Source organism: Periophthalmus magnuspinnatus, chromosome 13, assembly GCF_009829125.3.
Source record: "Periophthalmus magnuspinnatus isolate fPerMag1 chromosome 13, fPerMag1.2.pri, whole genome shotgun sequence".
Taxonomy (NCBI): Eukaryota; Metazoa; Chordata; class Actinopteri; order Gobiiformes; family Gobiidae; genus Periophthalmus; species Periophthalmus magnuspinnatus.
The window spans coordinates 25554082-25568125 of NC_047138.1; the positions used below are offsets into that span (position 1 = coordinate 25554082).

Sequence of the window (14044 nt, forward strand, 5' to 3'; positions counted from 1 at the left end):
GTTTTAGGAAGCATGTTTGCAGAGAGTGGTTCTCAAAATGTCAATGAAATACACTGGTTATTTTTGAGATAGCAGTTCATGTTTTATTGTAAATTCTATGTGTATTTTCCGTGTTAGCACAAGTGCTTAAAGTCTAGGGTGCTTTTGTTTTAGTCCTGGTTTGAGCCAAGTTTAGGTCTGATGTTTACTTGGTTTGGTCCTGTTCTAGTTCAGGTTTAGTTCTGATGTAAGTCCCAGTTTTCTGACTTTTGACGAAGAGTGCAGTGAAGTGTGAATGCAGCATAAATAAATGATCACAGCTGATTGAAAATGTGTTCACTGAAGCAACACATTTTGGAAGAAGGTTAAATAGAATTCTTAGTGAGAGGAAATACATTGGACCAATTAAAGAGCAACTTCTTACTATTCATGGGTTTCAGTTTCCTGTTATAGGCAACATTTTAAGTATTCAATTTATAGGATATTTTGTTTTAAATTCTTAGACTGACAAATGCAAATAGATTGGATAGTGAAGAAGCAATACACAGTCCATTGCTGATGTGTCCATTAGTAAGACAGTTCTCGCATCTTGTCAGTGTATAAATGTGCTTTTAGTGGAATTTGGAAAAGCCATAGGCACAGAATTGCAGCTACATTTATGTCAGTTAACTCCAGGGCAGACATGGATACAGTAGTCATTTACAACCACAACCACCAATTGTATAGGGACTGAATAAACACATAATCAAATTGTATATAGACTTGAGTACCGTATTTTCCGCACTATAAGGCGCATTGGAATATAAGGCACACCTTCAATGAATGGCCTATTTTAAAACAAATTTCATATATAGGGCGCACCGCATTATAAGGCGCATAGAATATAAACTACTGAATATAGTATCTGGGGTTGTGTTATGCATCCACGAGATAGAGCTGTGCTAAAGGGAATGTCAACAAAACAGTCAGATCACTCAGTCAGTCAAACTTTATTAATAGAATTAAAAAAAAAAACCTTCTGAAAACTTTGTTCACTCACAATACAAGTTAATGCATTCACAATATCGTAACTCTCGAAATAGTGCAAAGAAATAACAATAACTCAACGTTGTTCAAACGTTAATGTCCATATTCACATTATCTCCCAGCCTTGTTTAGTTGTAAACACGTGAAAGAAACACGTAAAGCCTCACTTTTTCAGTTTATTCCTCATTCACGAATCCGTTGAATTCTTCCTCTTCAGTGTCTCAATTGAACAGTTGGTCGAGCTCATTCAAAGTGCCCGATTCCGTCTCGTCAAAATCGCCATTATCCGTGTCGCTGTTGTTGTCTTAACAGTTCAGTGACAATTCCTGCCTTCGTGAAACTCGGACCACAGTTGAGACTGATATATCAGCCCAGGCATCCGCAATCCATTGGTAGATTGTGGCGTATGTCGCCCGGCGCTGTCTCCCCGTCTCCCCGTTATCCCTATAGCGTCGGATCCTATCGTCGCCGTTAGACCCGCGGTTGCGGACTTTCCAGCAGCGTAACTCTGCGCCCGGTCGTGCTCTCATGTAAATTCAAACGGCGTCTTAAAGCGGTGACATGGGGCTATCTAAATATTTTACCATCATTACTGTAATCTGCCTCTGTTGTCCTGAAGGTGACGAATGAGAGCGCGGGGCTGCGGGGATTTTCACTCATTTATTCGATGCGTAAAAGAAAAAAATACGGATGGATGTGTAAAATAGAAGTAGTTGTGTGAAAAAATGCAGTAAATTCTGATACTTCGTTTGACATGATTTTTATGGCTAAAAAAGAATAAAAGTCTAGGTCTAGGTGAGCTATACTGGCCCATAGTGTGCTCAGTCCTTAAAGGGTTATTACCGCTATTACTTCAGAGACGCCTCCTGACTACGGGTGTCATAATTGACCAATATTGATCCATATATAAGGCGCATCGGATTATAAGGCGCACTGTGGGTTTTCGAGAAAATGAAAGGCTTTTAGGTGCGCCTTATAGTGCGGAAAATACGGTAACTAAAAATCCTGTTATGTAACTATGACATTAGACTGCTGTTGTGTTCTGTTTCATTCATACATTTAGAACACAAACGCTGCCTATTTAGTTCTACTGTCAAACGGAAAACACTCTGTTGAACCTTGTGATGTCATATAGTAATACAGGAAGTGCTCCACTGTGTTTTAAAAGTCCACTTCACTCGAATCATTTGGATGAGTTCAACCCTGGATTGCCAGTCTCCACTGAACTAAAAGTAAAAGTTAGCCATTAACTTGAAAACTATGCTTCACAAGGTGGAACGGAGGATTTTGAACTTTGGATATATAGAAGGCTAAAAATAAAAAATTACTCAAACACATGTGACTGAAACAAAACAGAACTTCAGGTATGTTTTTGAGGAGGTAACAGCATTGTAAAATATCTTAAAGTTCAAAAGAGTCAACTTAGCGTAACATATGACCTTTAATGTTGAAAATCTAATTCTATTGTCTAACCGACATCCAGTATCAAGTCTATTCTTTAGTATCAAAATTGAGTCTGAAATTTTAATACCATGACAACACTATTTGTATGTATATAAATGCAGCACAACTGATCTTTACTGCACAAATGTAGAAGAAATATAACATTTGATGAATCTTGCTACAAATATCCCAAGCCTTTATGAACAGTCCTGCTCCTAGTGTTTTCCTATAGCCTGATGCGCTAAAGATGTTGAAACACGCATTTCTGTTCTGAGCACATTGATCCTTACTATCTCCACAGAGAATAGCAAACTTTAGCATCAATGTCTGTAACAAGCCCTAAACAGAGCTATGGGAGTGTCTGACGCAGATAAGACAAAGAGAGGAAGAGAGATGGACAGGAAAAAGTGTAGGTAAACATGACAAAAGAGAAAGGGCACTCATTATAACACATGGGGAATTACAAGGACATTGATTCTAGATACAAAAGTGGTTAGTGGTATCAAGGCGTTGTTTAAGAAGAATTGGAGCTCCACTTCACTGCAGATGTAGTCAATTCTCACATTAAATACCACTCCAGAAAATACACACTGCTATAAGTGCGAATTTTATTGTCTGGTAGCTTCAAATCATGGTTAAAGGTGCAGTATGTAACTTTCTGGTGGGGAGTATGCACCTGCTTGTCTCCCTGGAGATGCCGCTTCACTTTACATAGTATGACTCAACTTGTCTGTCTTACATTTATTCCTCTACAGATGTTTACGTAGATGGTTATGTTTAATGCCATACCATGGGACCTTCTAGGCAAAGCAATAACAACTCCATGGAGACAAGAAGGTTGCTGAGACTCCACAATTATTAAAGTTGCTTGTAGTTTAAAATGTTATGGATAAGAATAATTCTACTTTTAATATTATGAATATGTCCCATATTTAAACAATTTTTATAGTAATGTACTTTGCTATAACAGAAAACAACAATTATCTAGACGAGACCATCAGGGAGAAGTAGGGTTTTTTGCATTTTGGAGATATAATGATGATTATCTTTGTTGGCGATTCTCATGATCAAAAAAATGTCTCATGAACGATAATTGTCTAACCTTTTTAATCATGATAAACAATATTATTATTTATTGTCCCATCCCTATTCCAGAAATCAGAAGTAAACAAGGACTGTAGTAAACCAGGACTGCACCAAAGGACCTGTCCTTTAAGTGTGATGTCATGCTGACTCATGCTCAATGTACCGCACTCAGATATATTCAATTTATAACTTTAATATCTTTATATGAGTCATTACTTCCCAGCCATGTAATCAAATCACTATGTGCTGGAGCTTCAGTGACTTACAATGGAGTTTATCTAGAGTTTATACACTAGATGGTAACAACAGTTTTGGTAGTTAAGAAGATTTGAATCACTTCTTTGGTTTGAATGGAAGCCAGCTAAGTCTCATTGGAAGAAATTAACAACTGGTATCTGTATAGTTCTTCAACATTTGCTGTGGCTTCAAAATTATGTTCCCATTAAAGGTGCTGTACCTGATGTTTACCCTCTTAAAAAAATCAAAAACAAAATGAGTTCATTTTAAACAGTGGTCTAAAGTTATTCTTTGCATACCTTATGCATTCTGAGCATAGCAAATATTTCATTTATAAGAGCTTTTCACAACTTTCAGAGCAAAGTTTTGCTGTCACGATAAAGCTAAAAACAACTAGATGTCTGTGTAAACCCTCATTCGTCCAGGTCTGATCCATACCAATGCTAGACAGATTTAAACTTCATCTTTTGCTAGCGTGCTAACAGTGCACTTCCTGATTACCAGATAATAAAACGCTATATATTTGCTTACGAACAGTAACCTACACATAGGCTTGTCACGATAACAAATTTTGAAGTGTGATATACTGCTGAAGTAAATGTGGACGATAAATGAGAAAATTGAAACCACATCATAAGGTAGAATTATCCCCCAAAAAGTATTTGAAATGTACAAAAAGAAAATAGCTGAATGCAACACATAAGTACTTAGTCTATATCTATAATGAGTCATAAAAGTTCAATTCAATTCACCCTTCCACAGCTCAAATCTCTTTGTAGTACAGGAAAAAAAAAAAAAAAAAAAAAACTTTCCCAGTAATACAAAGAAATTAATACATAAGAATACAAATGAATAAATATATTGAACGATAAGTTGATATTGTATTTATAGTGACAGGCCTACCTACACAGTGGACTAAACAGAGTAAGCAATATATGGGTACTTGGGTGAAAGTATTTTTGCTGAAATACATACAGCCTCTTTAATAGAATATCTATATCAATCTGTATTTACTTTGTGTGTTAGCTAGAGCACTAAACAAACACAGCTCCATGAAAGGTCACAAATTGTGCATCTACTGGGAGTGTAAGCTGTTTTAAATTATGCAGAAATTGTGATAAAATGGGAAAAGTCAAGGACGTCTCTCATAGTTGCCATTATCAATTTAACCCATCATCCATCAATCTCCTACTTTGGTACCCACGGCACACCTCCTGCATGTGTTTAAGGCATTCACAAATACTGGGACACAAATACTGGGACTGGCTTTTCCCTGAAACAAACAATATCTTCTGTACAGCTCTCCATCTCCATAAATAGACCCACGAGCATCTTAACATGTCACATCTGCGTTAGCTTGATAATAAATGATGATGCTAGGACTTTGGCGGCTTTAGTGAAAGACCAGTGTTTGGCTAATGGACTGGAGCATCACTAGAAGAAGTGTGTGATGAATGGTATTTACTTAACTAGACAGGGCTTAATACAGTGACTTACACTAATACAGCAGCGTGCACTATTGCTCTTAATAAAAACCAGTGAGGGAAATGGTGATGCATGGGGAGGTGTCATGAAGAATCCCATAAGTCTTATAGAATGACACTTTTACTGGTTTACTGGTTCAAGGAGCATCAAGATGTGGGCCGGGGACAGTAGGAGGTCAGTTAATAGGGGAAGTGGAATATAGGTAAATGGTAAATGGCTTTCCCCCCTTCACTCAAAGCGCTTTACATCTAGGAACCACTCACCCATTCACACACACATTCAAACACCAGTGTACGCAGACACTGAGGCAAGGTGAGTAAGTGTCTTGTACAATGACACAACAACAGTATTCATCTGTGGGAGCTGGAATCGCACCTGTGGGTCAGTGGAGCTGACCATTAAACCGATTATGTTTATGTTGAAATCAAGAAGCCAACCTTCCAAGGTGGACAAACACTACTAACTGAGCTATTGTCGCCCCATATATATAGGGACTATATTTAGCAAAAAACACATTTGGGAGTAGGTTTTATCAACAAAAATGAATCTCAATATACTTTTTGAATTATCATGATTTTATTCACAGATGATATGAGAATCCTTGGAAATGAGCCTCTAAATGTGCTTATAAATATCTTGGTTAAGGTTCAAGAACTGAATAAAACGTGAATGAACCATATAAAATATCAAACTTTTGGATGACAACGTTACAAGTTCCTTTCTATCCTTTCTATATTTGACCAACTCTTTTTGCAGCATTTAAAAAAAAAAAGAATCAATTTTCACAACAGCCAACCCCTGTTTCTGAACATAACACTGAGCAGAATGTAGTCCCCAGAACACACTGGCTCTATTGATTCAGAATAGCTCACTGATGTATTCACATAGTTGTCAGTAGCCAAACAAAATCCCAGTTCACAACTAGCTTCACACAGGTATTTGGCGTCACATAATTGCTCCAATATAGCAGAATTTACCAATAACATCTAGTGCAAAGTCAGACCGACAGAAGCTAAACTTAGATCAAATCAGAAAGATTGTATTAACTTGCTCTGTGCTGTCTGGTGCTGTCTGCAGATCACAGCCCACACCTTTGTCTGTCAAACAGCTATCTCTCTAGTGATTCATACAGTGTAAACACAGTCTCTTAATGCACCAACCGTCCTCCAACATATGACCACAGCAGCAGTACAACCATGCAGCCTCCTCAGCTTTTCCATCCCCACCTCTTACCTCCACAAGTATCTCTAAGCCCACAAGGGATGTATTTCCCCTAAAAAAATCTATCCAACAAGATTTTTTTTTTAGTTTTGTCCTAGTTGTGCACAAAATTTGTCTGCTACAATATACAATTCACTCAACATGTCTCGTTCCAAATATGAAGTGAGCATGCTTCTTCTGCTACTTCTGGGTCCATCAACTCTGGTTCTAATTCATTTTCTATTGAAAAACTGTCACCCTATCTCTGTAACTGTTGTGTAACTGTTGTTGTCAGGCTCGTAATTTTGGTCTTAAAATGTTGGTATTAACTTGCTCTACATGATCCTGGTATTTTTATTCCATTATTTTGTTTGTAAATCAAGATATGAACATTAATAACAGACAAATCAGGTGCCTTCTTTCCTCAAGGTCAGGTAGCACCAGGTTTAACTGACAGCCTTACTAACCGCCCGCTCCCTGCCAAACCAGCAGTGCAGGTCGGAAAGAGCATTACTTTCAACAGCCTGGCTCCACATTGGCTCTTTGGTTGCTATGATACTCGCGGTTGGAATTCTAAATATGGAACTTGGCTCCAAATTCGCCCTATAACTGCTAGCCTCCATCATTTCACTGGACCCCAAACACTATGAGTGACGTTAAACTCCCTTAATCCATTTCTTTAGACCAGGGGTGTCCAAAGTATGGCCCGGGGCATAAATGTGGCCATCAGACCAGTTTTTATTGGCCCTCAGGCCTCCTGCTGAACTGGCCCAATTGATCATAAGCAGTACTTTTTACAGCAAATTAAACTATTTCTACCACTATGTCCTCAAACATCACATTGCATTGTGATACAGACCTAAAATGAATGTTTCGACACTTATTAATATACAGCGGCTCTGTCAAAGCTGTGTATAAAGCACTGCACTGATCACCAATCTACGGCCCTCCGCTTCAAATTTGTTTTGAGATGTGGCCCTCGATAACAAAAAAGTTTGAGGACCTCTGCTTTAGACAGTCTATGATCGTGCCTAAAAACACAATGTCAGTAAGTGAGAATACAAGTACCAACCTACCAGCTCTATACCTGCTGAACCAACGCTGCCTCATATTCAATAGTTTTTACACATCTATACCACAGTGATGGAAAAGCCTCTTTTTTAAGATAACAGCGTATAATTTTCAACCCAAAACCACTCTCAAACTATTCACGAAAGTTCCCATTGGTTGATTTTCAATATCGAAATGAGTATCTATAGCACTGATTAGTCTAGGTATTGATCTAATTTCATGTAACACTGTTTGCTATTTCTAAAGAATTGCAATTTTCAGATTTGATTGGACAGCGTCCCAAGCTGTGATCCCAGGTGACAGTGAGGTCATCTGATGAGTGGAAGTGGACTGTATAAAGACGTGGGTGTGTCTGGCCTCTCTAAGCTCCATGATAAATCCACACTCAGATCAATGTGAAATCGTTATAGAGATGCCTCGCGGGCTCCAGGGGGCGTGAGAGGGCGCACGTGTCACTGCCTCAGCACAAATGTTATTCTGAGCCCAGAACATCATTAGGAAAGACAAACACAGTACTACTATATGGTGTGGTAGCTGTCAGTTTGGTGACAGTTATAAGTGTGGTAGATTGAATTACTGACAACATTCACTGTACAAATTTTTATGTAGTAAAACTTTTGGAATGATATATCTCAATCAAAGGAAAAAAAAAGCCATCTTTTTCTGACAAATATAGCAATTGTGATTGACAATACAGTCCTAATATTTACTGTTGTAAATTTCAATCCAGTCAGAAATGGTCACAAGTGTGGCCCCTGGGCGTAGTTTGTCCATGTCTGTTATACAAACTCACTTACTTCTCATTTTACTCTCTCGAGGTTGTTTCTAGAGTGCTGGAGTTCGTGGATGTTTGAGCAATCTTTAATCACTTATTTTTAAGACGTCCTGTTGCTGATCAATCCCCGTTTTCACCACCAGCATACGCCCACTGCTCTGTACTTACATCGTTCTTCATTTTGTCAATTAAATTTTTTTAATCGATGAAATGCATAGGATTCTGCAGCATCGCAGTCATTTTGGTACAAATGAAAAAAAAAAATCTGCTAGTCTCTGCTAGTGTGATAAGCGGCTATCCATAGGAGGGACTGACAGCTACACGGCTCGTTATTGTGATGATGTTTATGGCAACGTCAGCTCCCATTGGGCTCTGCAGTTTTCTAATGCAGAAGACGCTGAAATTGTTTCTTTTATGAAGTTGTTTTAGATGAATATTGCAATTTAAAATGTGCAAGTTACAACATAATGATCCACGGGTGTCAGAGATTATAACTATATAGCAGACACAAGCACAATATGTCTGCTTTAAGAAAATCTGAACTGAAAACCTAAGCCATGTTACTGTTCCACTTGCTTCTTCCACTTGTAGCTTGTCTATCATTTCTATCGTACCATATGAACATCCTCAGCGCTTTGTACCAAACTCTCTCCCTCTGGACTCATTCCTCGACCGCTCACGTCTGCCCGGCTAACCACTGCATTAAAGGGATACTTTTCTCTCTTAAGTTGGAGGGATGGTATTTTGAAATAAGAGCTTGGAGAGCGACCCCTACTCCTTTATCTGGGTGCATGCTCACGTCACCTGAAAGCCCTCTATAAATGGGTTTATTATCCCCTAATCAGAATGGTCACAGAGGCTGCTCCGGAGCCGAGGGGGAGAGAGAGAGAGGGCAGACCAGCTCGTAGCTTATCGCGCATAGCCAGAGTCACCGCTCTTTGGACACACGGCTCCCATGCACTACGGCAGCACAGAGGAAACTTGTAGGACTTGTATCATAATAAATACTCTTATTATGAAAAGCATTAGGTACATTTTGTGTTCAAGGGGCTGTGAGATTATTTGAAAGGATGCAATTAGCAAAATGCTGCATGTTTTGAAGTGGCATAATATGCTCCACAAACAACTAAATATCTTGACTTGTTCTGCATAAAAACTGCTAACCTTGCAGTTTAGATCTGAGCAAACATGCTCTTTCATTAGTTGGGAATATGAACTTTGTACATAACACTGTTTTCATCAGTTCGCCTGGAGGCGTTTCAAATGTGAACTTTGAAAAGAATCATATATAATATAATATAAAAAGGCAAACCTAGTCACAATGCTTGTCTGTAAAATCGTTCAAGTAGTAAAGGTGCACTAAATAACTTTTCAGGTGGACTGTCTTTCACCTGCTTGTCTCAGGACTGGTCCGGTCGTCTGAAGCTCTACTCTGAGTTCACCCTGGTCCACTCTCATGCACATGTGGCCCTGGCCCAGTCTTTTTTTACCTGGGTCGGCCTAGGGCAAAGCCAACAGTACAATGTGAACAGGGCAAAGCCGACAGGGCGATGCTGGAGCAGGAGCCAGCCAGTGTGCTCAGAGCTGCTGCTGTAGTGAACCTGTTCATTGAAATCAGGCTGAAATGAAGACATTTTGTGAACCGGGAATGTTTTAAACGCCTTAAAGGTATTCTGACCTCTTCAGTTTTCATGCCAGTTTTTATTTTACATTGATAGACCACATATTTGCATTAGGGTTAGAGCACTAAAGAAAAGACACTCATTTTCATACGGCATGATCAAAGCATGTTTGTTATGTGATTTCAGCAAGTAAAAGCTGTTTCCTTTAAAAGCAACAGAAAACATGAGTTCAGGCGTGTGTGGAGCCTCTGGAGTTTAGGGGCCCCTTCAGACCACTGCTGTCACTGCTGTGCTCAGACTGTGCTCTGAGCATCTAGGGGCGTTCAAGCACACTCTGAGTCCTACAGTGGAACCTGTTCAATTTATTTGATTTTATACAGTATTACTGATTAATTTCATTTGGATTCCTACCAATCATCATAATTAAACATTTAATTACAAAAAAAAAAAAAAAACCTATACTAAAGTTATATACAAATATTAAATGAGTAAGCTGAGCTTATTGATAATATCAAACTAGCATAAAAATGTGTCAAGTTTCAAGTTTTTACTGAACTGGCATAAAGCTGTGATCGCGCAGGCTCAGACTAAAAACTCCAGATTTCTTGTCCCAGTCCAGCCTTGGTTTGTCTTTTTCATTGAGATGCTATGTCTGCAATGTTCCACAACATGGCATTAAAATCTCCATGGAGACAAGAAGATGACGGTCAAATTAGCATATTTTTCAAGATGTTTTCTAGCAATAAAACACCTGTAATTGAATAAAGGCAAGATAGAAAAGCTTAATCCCAAACTCAATAACATCTCTATGGAGACAAAGATGTGGCAGAAAAGTTACATAGTGCTCCTTTAAGATCGCAAAGATGGAACATTTGCATTGAACTTGAAGTAGAAACTATAAATAAAGAGTGTTTGTTTATAAAAGGATTTGCAGCGATATTTAGGAGACAGTCAGCAGATGGTACGCTGATCATGTTTGAAACTCTGATATATCCACAAGAGACAACTTGCACTAGCACTGAGAAGTAAACTCTACATTTTAAGTAGCACTAATACATATTATTGTCTGTGTAGGCTGTTGTCCCACAAACTGGAGTGTGACCGGTTCAAACCTCGCAAAAAGATAAATTGAATTTGAATCTTTACCCATAACCCATGAAACCAATTACATTGAGAATAAAGCAAGTTCAAAACAGCCCCAAGTTTAAACCAAAGATCTTAGCCATATCACTCTGTCATGTTATGTTGTGCTAAGCTGTGCACTTCTGTAGCCGCAGCTGCCCTGGGGACTGACTGATCATTACATAACTGGAATTTCACTTCTTTTAAGGTGACACATAACTCAACATCATAATACTACCTCAAAATATACTGATGTAAATGTTCGTTGATAAAGGCATTGTCACAGAAATACTTGATTGATTGATTATTGAAGTGTGACTGCCAATCTGCGCTGCCTCTCCGATAACTCACTCATTTGACTTTCATAAATAGATAAAATGGGGAAAGTGTCTTACCTAAGGACACAACAACAGCGTCACGTAGGTGCTCAACATATCATGATCAAGTTGAAATCGGAATTTGAGTTGGCACAATTATTTCAACATCAGATTCTCCTTTATATTGTGAAATCTTGTACCTGTAGATTAGACCTCTACAAACATGTTCTGAAATGCATGGGATTCTTGTATTTGTTTTTCAGTTCATATGTCAGTCTTCTTTCAAATGTTCATGCTTACAATGTGAACTCTGAACAGATTGCTACTTTTTGATCACATCGCAAATCTGATTTTAATAATTTTCATATAAATTAATGCATAAAAAAATATATATATATCATACACCGGTGTACACAGACACTACAGGTTGAGTTTGGTTAAGTGTCTTGCCCAAGGACACAACAGCAGTATTGGTAATTGATAAATGGTCACATTTTTACGTAGCGCTTTTCCACCTTCAAGGCACTCAAAGCACTTTACATCAAGGAGCCACTCACCCATTCACACACACACTCATACACCAGCGTATGCAGACACTAGGGTGCAAGATGAGTTAAGTATCTTGCCCAAGGACACAACAGCATTCATCTGTGGGTGCTGCAATCGGACCGCCAACTTGTGGGTCAGTGGACAAACAATGCAAACCAGCTGCTCTCCTTTCGCTTGCATGGTTTAAAAGAGATGAACAGCCTGAATCACCATCCTCTGCTTCCTTGCCAACTTGCACCTTATTGTACAGTTCAATCCAAAACCCTTGTAAATGAATCTTAACCCGTGATACTTTCGGTGTAGTAGTGTGACTTTGCAAAACTTCCTAATAACATTTGATAAGCTGATGTGATTGGATGCAGTGTTGCCCTGATTTGGAGATTATTAAAGTGCGGTGTGTACCTTTAGGATGTATGGTCTAATAATGACTCCAGGCAACAGCGCCGTAAAACTGATAAACGGCGTGCAGGGCGGTGGTGCCACAGTTAATACAGAGAACAGAGGGAGAGAAAGAGAGGGAGAGAAAGAGGGAGAGAAAGAGGGAGGGAGGGGGAAAAGAGAGGATTCAAATTTAGGAAAAAGTGTAGGTGTGTAAATCTGGGAATGTCTGAGTACAAAAACTTATGAAATAAATCATGGAAGAATTACAATTGAATTTTACAACTCAATAATTCTGTTCTGGTAATAATTTCTATGAATCCCAAGTTGAATTTTAATCATACAATAAAGAAGTGATGTAATCTAAATTAGTTATAGCCAATTATGCAAAAATGGCTAATGGTTACATTCAGATCCATTTCTAGCTAGTTGAGTCCAAGAGCTCTGATTAACTCCTTACATGGTTCATTATAGTTTTAATGCAGTTTTAGTTCTGTTTAAAATATGGTTACATACACTGAAAACATATAGAAAATATGTTCTGTACTGTTTTATAGTTATCTGAGTGGTTAAATAACAGAAAAGTTTGAGATTACAAGCGATATATGATTATATGAGATTACAAATTACAAACTAGTTTTACATCCGGGTTTATGTGCGTTAACCACGGACAATATTGCACGTGCTAGATCTATTTTTTTTTTTTTTTTTTTATTACTGATAAAATAAATAAATAAATATAAATATTAGCAGTGTTGTATTAAGTTCACTAAATACGCTATAGGCACGAAATCATTTTAGACTTTTATCCAAGAACAAGCAAAACGTCATCTTAAATTTTTTAAACTGAGCTACTATTCTCAAATCCGAATGTTCACAGTCCGGTATAAATGGCACAAAACGAGTACAGCGCTGCTACCATCGTGTCCGATGCGACTGTACGTACTACGTGACTCCCAAGTTAAACTCCAGAGTTGCTTCTTCACCTAACAGTTCCCACAAACAGAATTACACGAATCTATGCCACTCCAAACGCCTAAGTGAAGTTCATCCCAGACCGCTACCTGTGCACAAACTTGTCCGAAAAGCTCACCTTACACGAGGGACGTAGTAACAGCGTAGCCTCCAGTAAATCACTCCAACGTGGCTAGCTTAAATTAATTTAGCCCAGACCGGTACCTGCGCATAAACTTGAGAAAAAAGCTTACCTCGTGCAATGAAAGCCAAATTCTATCGATACGAGTGTAAAAAAAAAGTGCTTCTGAGAGTGGTAAAAGCGGAAGGAACAATCCAAAGATGGTCCGGCTGGGATGCGCTTCGCTGTCCGTGTCTCCAGCGCTGTGCCGCCGTTGCAGCGCACAGCCGCCGATGTACCAGCCGCGTGTGTACGGAGAGATACAGAGGCGAGAGAGGGAGGGAGGGAGAGCGAGAGAGAGAAAGACAGAGAGAGAGAGGGAGGAGGGGGTTTTCATTAACAAGGTAACGACCCACACTCACGTACAGTCAAGGCTGGCTGGGCTTGTGAGCGCACCCACTGACATAATGCCTTTCACAGGGACCCATATCTGCTGGATCAGAGCTAGTCAAAACATGCAATCTAGAGTCAGCCTGTCACACTATTGGTTATATTATGTTACACAATAAAAAAGTTAGCTGCACTTTTGTCCTACAACGTCTGAATAAAACCCAATCAAAATATTAACATTATGACAGGAGCCAAAATGTGATAAATGTGTTTGATTAACATAAGTTCA

The 14044-nt window shown here is 38.8% G+C and overlaps 1 protein-coding gene across 2 annotated transcripts in view; it reads right to left on the bottom strand.

Annotated features, from left to right (window-relative positions):
- The window catches only part of LOC117380333 (endothelin-converting enzyme-like 1), an 80811-nt gene extending 67181 nt beyond the window's left edge, over positions 1-13630 (bottom strand). For both annotated transcript variants that reach the window (XM_055226244.1, XM_033977124.2), the window contains exon 1: positions 13499-13630. The gene's annotated coding sequence lies outside the window, so the exon portion shown is untranslated. The remainder of the gene's footprint in view (positions 1-13498) is intronic.
- Between the last annotated feature and the right edge of the window lie 414 nt (positions 13631-14044).